We start from the raw sequence: 7,218 nt of genomic DNA on the forward strand, positions 1-7,218 counted from the left end.
CACAGAGCCAATGCCATCTCAATGAAAAGCTCAAAGACATTCTTCAGATAACTGAAAAGATGATCTTAAAGTTCATATGGGAGCACAAATGACACAGGTTAGCCAAGGCAATCCTGAGTACAAGACTACTTCAGAAAGTATCACCATACCTGATTTTAGCCTGTGCTACAAAGCCATGGTAATGAGAACAGCATGTCACTGGTACAAAATAGATGAATGGAACAGAACATTTTAACTTCTTGGGGTCTCATTTGTTAATTGTTGACATTCTGAATTGGACTCTGCTTATTCATGAAATAAGATCAATAATTTACAAATGTGATTGCATGGAATTACAAATCATCTGTAACACAAAGGAAACTGTCAGTTGAATAAAGGTGCTGCTCAAAAGGTGGGAGAATATATTTTCCAGCTATACATCTGACAAAAAATTACCATCTAGACTATACAAAGAATCTGGAAAAACTAAACATCAAGGAAAAAAACAACCCAGTTGAAATAAAATGGGCTTTGGGAGTCTAGAGATAAAGTTTAGCAGTTAAGAGCACTTGCTGCTCTTGAAGATGACCTAGGTTTGGTCCTAATATCCACATGGTGGCTTACAACCATCTGTAATGCAAGTTCCAGAGAACCCAATGGCCTCTTCTGACCTCTACAGGCTCCAAGCACATGGGCAGTGCAAATACTGCTTGCAGGCAAACACAAAGCATTACATTGCTTCTACTTTCAAAACTAGAAAAAGAGGAGGAGGAAGAAATAAAGGTGAACAGGCCTGAGCTGAGGTAGCTAGAGGGAGCTGGTGGGGAATTGGAGATGGATATGATCATTAGAAAATAAAATTATCAAATAACAAATAAATAATATTTTTAAAGGAAATAAAGAAGCAGCCAAGTGTGGTGATGTACATTTGCCATCTCCACACTGGGGATTAGTAAATAGGAAAATCAATAGACTGGCCTTACACACAGCTAGGACCCTTTTTCAAGGAAGGGGGAAAGATGGGGGAGAGCTAGAGAGATGATTCAGTTGGTAAAGTGCTTACTGCACAGACATGAGGTCCTGAGTTCAATTCCTAGTACCCATGTAAAAGCCAGCCATATTAGTGTAGGAGCTATAATCCCAGTACTGGCTAGGAAACAGAAAGCTCCCAACCTAACTGAATTTCAAGCTTCTGAACTTTGGAGGCCCTGACCCAAATGTATTAGGATTGAGGTAGGCCCAGCTTAAGTGCTCCAAGTCCTGTGTCCAAAGTGCATGGTATCTTCAGTAAAAAAAAGTCTTACCTTCAAATCCAGGCAGGCAATCAAGAACAACAGGAATAGCCTATAGTGTTCAGGGGAGTCTCTTGGACTCCCTTGACCAATGTACTCAATAGGAAGTTTCCTGCTTGGCACTGGGGTTTTACTGGCTAGTCTGTGGTCCTCAAAGGGTGCATATCCCTGGTGTACCTTCATTTAAAATATGCATGCATGTATACACATACACTTATTATATGGTCCTAGATAATCAGAAAATAATGAATCCATATAGTTTTTTCAAGCATCCTTAGTGTTATTTATCCCTGTTAAGGTCACTCCTCTGTCCCCATTTTTCCCATTTTCTCTTCATATCACCTGTGCCCTGCTATCCCCCTCTCTAGAGCTCCTTCCCCAACCCAACTCCACCCCGTTCTACTTCTACGCCTAAATATTTGGAGATAAAAACCAAAATTAAGAGACAATACCTGGCGTTTGTCTTTCTGGATCTGGATTACCTCATTCAATATAACATTTTCTAGTTCCTTCCATTTACCTGAAATTTTCATGATTTCATTTTCTAGCTGAATGGTGCTCAATAGTGTAAATGTACCACATTTTCATTATCCATTCATCAGTTGAAGGACATCTAGGTTATTTCCATTTTCTAACTATTGTGAATAGAGCAGCAATAACATGGCTAAGCAAGTGTCTGGAATAGGATGCCAAGTCCTTTGGGCATATGCCAAGAAGTGGTATGGCTGGGTCATACAGTAGACTTATTTTTAGTTCTTGTAGAGTTCTCTACACTGATTTCCAGAATGGCTGCTCCAGTTCATGATTCCACCAACAAGGAATGAATGTCTTTCTTTTCCCACATCCTCACCAGTATTTAATGCCAGTTTTTTTTCTTGATCTTAGCCATTCTGATTGGGATGAGACAAAATCTTGAAGTTGTTTTAATTTCCCCTTCCCTTATTTCTAAGGACACTGAACACAGTTGAAATATTTTGTAGTTGACCAGCACAGTAAGATATCCCAAAATGTACAATGGTTAACACTTATAACTTGGATGTAATCAACAACAATTAGTGAAAGGGTCATGAATTTGAAAGAGAGCAAGGAGGAGTCTATGAGGGAGGAAATGAAATGGGGAAATAGCATAATTAGCCCCTTGATTGGTTAGCCCTATAAACACACATATAAGCAAACACTAATTGACTCAGCAGGTTCTATCTATGTATTTATATGTATGGTTATATGTAACAATAATAATTTTTTTTAAAAAAGTAAGGATGGAGGAAGATTCCTGTGGACCACTGTTCTCCATATATGTGCAAACACTTGCACGCATGCTTCCACACACAAGTGCACACACACACACACACACACACACACAAAATGAAGAACAAAAATGAAGAGATGAAATTAGATGTAAAGATGCCTGGAGTCTGGAAGAGACAAAAAAATAAAATAAACTGAAGAGCAGGCAGCAAAGCTCACTTGTCTGGGGCAAAACAGTGTAGTTTACTAACCCCCTGGGAACAGCATATCCATGGTACAGAATAATAACTATCACCTGCTTTTTCTCTCCAGGCAAATAAGGAATGTGATATTGATCCCATCTGTCTAAAGCACAAAGACCAGAGTCTCTATTCAAATGGAAAAATCCTCAGCTTCATGGAAAATTCCACTATCCAAAATGCTATTTCAAAAGGCATTTTGGATAGCACAGACTTCTTCTGTAATGCTATTGTTCTTATTACCAAAGTCCTTGCCACACAGTGGGTGATGCTGATGCTGATCAGGTCAATCCTGAAACCTTATAAGCATCTTATGATTGCCTCTCTGGAGTGGGGAAACCCAGGCTACTCAAATACTCTGGCTGTTACATCAGGCAGGGTCTGAGTCACTCTGAAATGTTAGTATTTGTGGAAGTTCTCCTTGGCAGAGTGGATTTTAAATAGACTAAATAGACTCACTCTTCCTTCTTCATGAATTCCCAGGATGTGAGAACTTTCCAGATCTCTTTAGTGTCTCCCTATCTCTAGGCCAGCGAACTCCAGGTGTACACAGGGAAGACAGGTGCATGAGAGACTTTCCCTGGGGAGATGCAACACATAGCTACTCATTCCAGGAGCTACAGATGCACCAAAGACCAACTTAATGAACCAGTGGTTTACATGGGTTACTAAGGGGAGCAGAGATGAATCAAACACAGCTACATCACCATAAAGCCAACCCCAACACAGGTGGCAACTCACGGAAGCCAGAACCCTAGAGTGTTCTGCATAGCTTGCAGGCAGCTTCACGGACCTAAGAATCCCCTCTCTGCAGCTTGTTGGCTCAGTCTCCTCCTCAAGCAATTGTTAACTTCATCTGTAAGATGGAGAGGGGCCTTGGAGAATCTTTAAAGTGTCAGTTTTCCAAGACACATGACATTTGGCTACCTCCTGAGACTTATGAGCCTCTTCCTCCCTCCTGGAGGGGACATTCCAGTTCAGAGGAAGCTGCCACCCATCAACAAGCAAATGATCAGGAGACGCCACAACCCAGGACTCACCTTCTTCTGTGACACCCAACTCAACACTCATTGTATTTTACAAGTCCCCTCTGTTCATTGGAGAAAATGATCCATGTTCAAATACTGTTTATCTCATTTTTTTCCATCTCTATTCATTCCTTATAGGTCAATGTTTGATCAAAAGCTGACTTCCACATACACAGGGACACCAAGATTAGAAAGGATTTTCCTGTGTGTGTTTTATGCATCCATTCAGAGAGAGTGTTTTCAGTCATGACACCTCTCTATATGCATGAACTTGGCAGACTGTGACCAAGGAGGAACATGTTAGAACAGAGGTCCCTAAGGTCCCTCTTTACTGAGTTGTCATTGGCATGCTGTCCTGCAGTGATTCTTGATTTGAAAATGAAATGGAAGGACCAGTAGGTGGCAGTTTTTCTGGGCTTCCTTGGAACCCAGTGGTCCTCTGGGAGTTTGCATGGAGCCCATCAACAGCTGTGTGTGAAGACCTCAAGCAATTACTCAGCATCTACAAATGTTATAGATGTACTATGTTTGTCTCTTCAGCCCACTCAGAATGTGCAGAGAAGGAGATGATTAGTGTCCGATCTATGTTATAGAAAACAAAGGTACAGGGTCCTCTTGCTATCATGAAGCTAGTAAAGAGGGGACATCAGACTCCAGAGAGGCCTGCTGGACTGCAGACTGGCCACTCTTTCCTTTTGTTTGCTTGTTTTTCAACAGTCTCATGTAAACTAGGCTGTGCTCAGATTTACTATGTAGCAAAAAACGGCCTTGAACTCCTGCTTCCACTTCCTGATGATTACAGGCACATGTCTGGCTTTATGTGGCTATGGAGCGCAAAGGCAAAGGATCACGTGTGCTAGGCAAGCAGTCTGCCAACTGAGCTACAGCCCCAGGGCTTCCAAGCCAACCCCTTTTTGCTGCCTCTAACAAAGGTTTTAACAGCTCCCAATACTGAGAGCCAGTGGTTGCACACTGAAAAGAGGGAGTGTTCCTTTTTTATTATCACAGGCTCCTGAGGCCAGAAAGCTTTCATTAAAGGACCGTATTGGAACAGAGGGGTCATGGAGACAGTGACTGGTGCATCCTCACCTTGAAGTCAGAGGAAATGTGCTATATGCACATGCTGTCCTGCTACCCTACTGTCCAGCTCTACTGAGGCTGCTAGTCTAGGTCACCCATCTAGTCAACCTTCTGTTTGCAAGTTTGTCCCTGAGCCACAATATCCTATGATCCCAGATTCATTATTTAGAGCATCCACCTCTTGGAGGGTAGCAAGAGAGAGGGAAAAGACAGCTCAGAGGAAAAAAATAGCAATCCTATTTGGGCCACAAACCTAACAGACACATTTAATGTATTCTTTTCTTCCACCTCACAAACTTGCTGAGCCTCAGACCCCAGTTGCAATGACAATAGATTCTATTTTAGGTCTGAGAAAGGGTGCCCATTGTCTTTCCATTGCCCAGTCCACCCCAACCCCAGCTCATACAGTTTTCCCTCCTAACTACTATAACTTCTTCACTTGCATTTTACCCCTCTAACTCCATCTGTACCTGCTGGGTCACTGTTTGACCACTGCCCCTTCCTCCCCAAAGTCTAGCTCCCCAGGCTGCTCATCAGTCCTTGTGCAACCTGAACGCTATCTGTTCTCTGAGTATTCTTTTTCCAAGCTTCAGTCACAGAAGAACCCAGGGATAATGGCCAAGGACACCACTATGTGTGGTCCCTTCATGAATAGCTGCTTTCTCGGCAATTCTGGTCCAAATATCACTACATTCAAAAATGGCTGCCATCATATGTGTATGTACTTCAGGAGTCTTCTACAGCAGTAAGTTTTCAAATGGGCCTGTAGTGTTAGGCAGTTGTCTTGCCCCATATTCCCTCGTCATCCTTCTCTCCTAGCTCCCTTCCTATTTGATCCTCCTATTCTAATTCCCCCTTTATCTCTCCATAACACTGTATTCTATTTCCCTTCCTCGGGAGATCCTCTCCTCCTCCCTGGTCCCTCACTAAGTATATTTTTGTATCTGTATGGGTTTTGTTTGTTTGTTTTTGTTTTTTGAAAGGGGGAGAACAAGAGCTAGAACACATATGAAGTTGGCTGGGTAAGGAGATGGGGAGGAGTCCTAGCGAGAATTGGGAGAGGGAAAGTAACATTATTAAAATAAAAAAGATTTAATTTTTTAAAAAGGACTTCTAAGAGCTCATACTGTATCCCAAAGGGCTAGAGTTTGGTTCCCAGTACCCACATCAGGCAGTTCACAACTGTCCATAACTACAACTCCACAGCATCTGATGCCCTTTTCTTGTCTCTGTGTGTACCCACACACATGTGACAGACACACACATAAATAAAAATTAAAACATATTTTAAGGTCGCAGATCATGGAAATTTCTCTGCCTTCATGAAAATACCGTCCCCACCTGACAGGAGTTGTCATGTCAGAGGAGGTATTCTGACAATACACAGTAGCTGATCTTTACTGTCAACCTGACTAGACTAAGAATCACCATGAACACTAGGGAAATCTCCAGGGATCCACAAGGATGACCCCAACTAAGAGTCTAAGCAATAGTGGAGAGGCTACCTTAAATGCCATCACAGAGCCTTCATCCAGTAGCTGGTGGAAGCAGAAACAGAGATTCACAGCTAAGCACTGAGCTGAACTCCTGGAATCCATCTGGAGAGAGAGAGGGGTGATGGGCAAAGGGCTCAAGACCATGCTGGGGAAACCCACAGAGACAGCTGACCTGAACAAATGGGAGCTCTCAGACTCCATACTGACAGTGGGGGAACTAGCATAGGACCAAACCAGGCCCGCTGAATGTGGGTATCAGTAGGGAGGCCAGGGCAATCTATATGAATGGGCTATGGGAGCCCATTACCTGTGGAGGGTTACTCTTTCAGCCCAGACTCTTGGGGGAGGGCCTAGGCCCTGCCCCACATGATGTGACAGACTTTTTTTTCCCCTGGGCAGCGGAAAGGGGATGAGATGGGGGTTTGGTGGGGTATAGGAGGACAGGAGGGAGAGGGAACTGGGATTGGTATGTAAAATAAGGTTGTTTTTAATTTAGTAGCACTTGCATATGTTTTTGTTCCACTGGTGCACAAAGGCAGGTTAGACAGGTGCAAAAATAAATCCTCTTTTGCAACCCTAAACTCATTTTTCAGTATGTGTTTTGATACATACAAGAAGGAGTTTTTTTTTAAAAAAAATTGTTTTTAATTTAAATAAAAATTAATTTTAAGAAAAAGAATTGCCATGGAAACATGCCCCTGGGTACATCTGTAAGGGTGTTCCAAGAAAGGGTTAACTGAGAAGGGAAGACTACCCGGAACATGGGCTGCATGGATGTTGGGATAAATAGTCTGAATAAAAAGGAAAAGAGAGCTGAGCACTGCTCTCTCTCTCTCTCTCTCTCTCTCTCTCTCTC

General features: G+C 42.6%; 1 non-coding gene across 1 annotated transcript; it reads left to right on the plus strand.

Moving 5' to 3' along the window:
* Nucleotides 1–6,859: 6,859 nt before the first annotated feature.
* On the plus strand, nt 6,860–6,987 carry LOC127219879 (small nucleolar RNA SNORA40). Its single transcript, XR_007834311.1, has one exon. It is a non-coding gene; the product is annotated as a small nucleolar RNA SNORA40 (small nucleolar RNA).
* The last annotated feature ends 231 nt before the right edge of the window (nt 6,988–7,218 follow it).

The sequence above is a fragment of the Phodopus roborovskii genome, unplaced genomic scaffold (assembly GCF_943737965.1).
Source record: "Phodopus roborovskii unplaced genomic scaffold, PHOROB, whole genome shotgun sequence".
NCBI classification, from domain to species: Eukaryota; Metazoa; Chordata; class Mammalia; order Rodentia; family Cricetidae; genus Phodopus; species Phodopus roborovskii.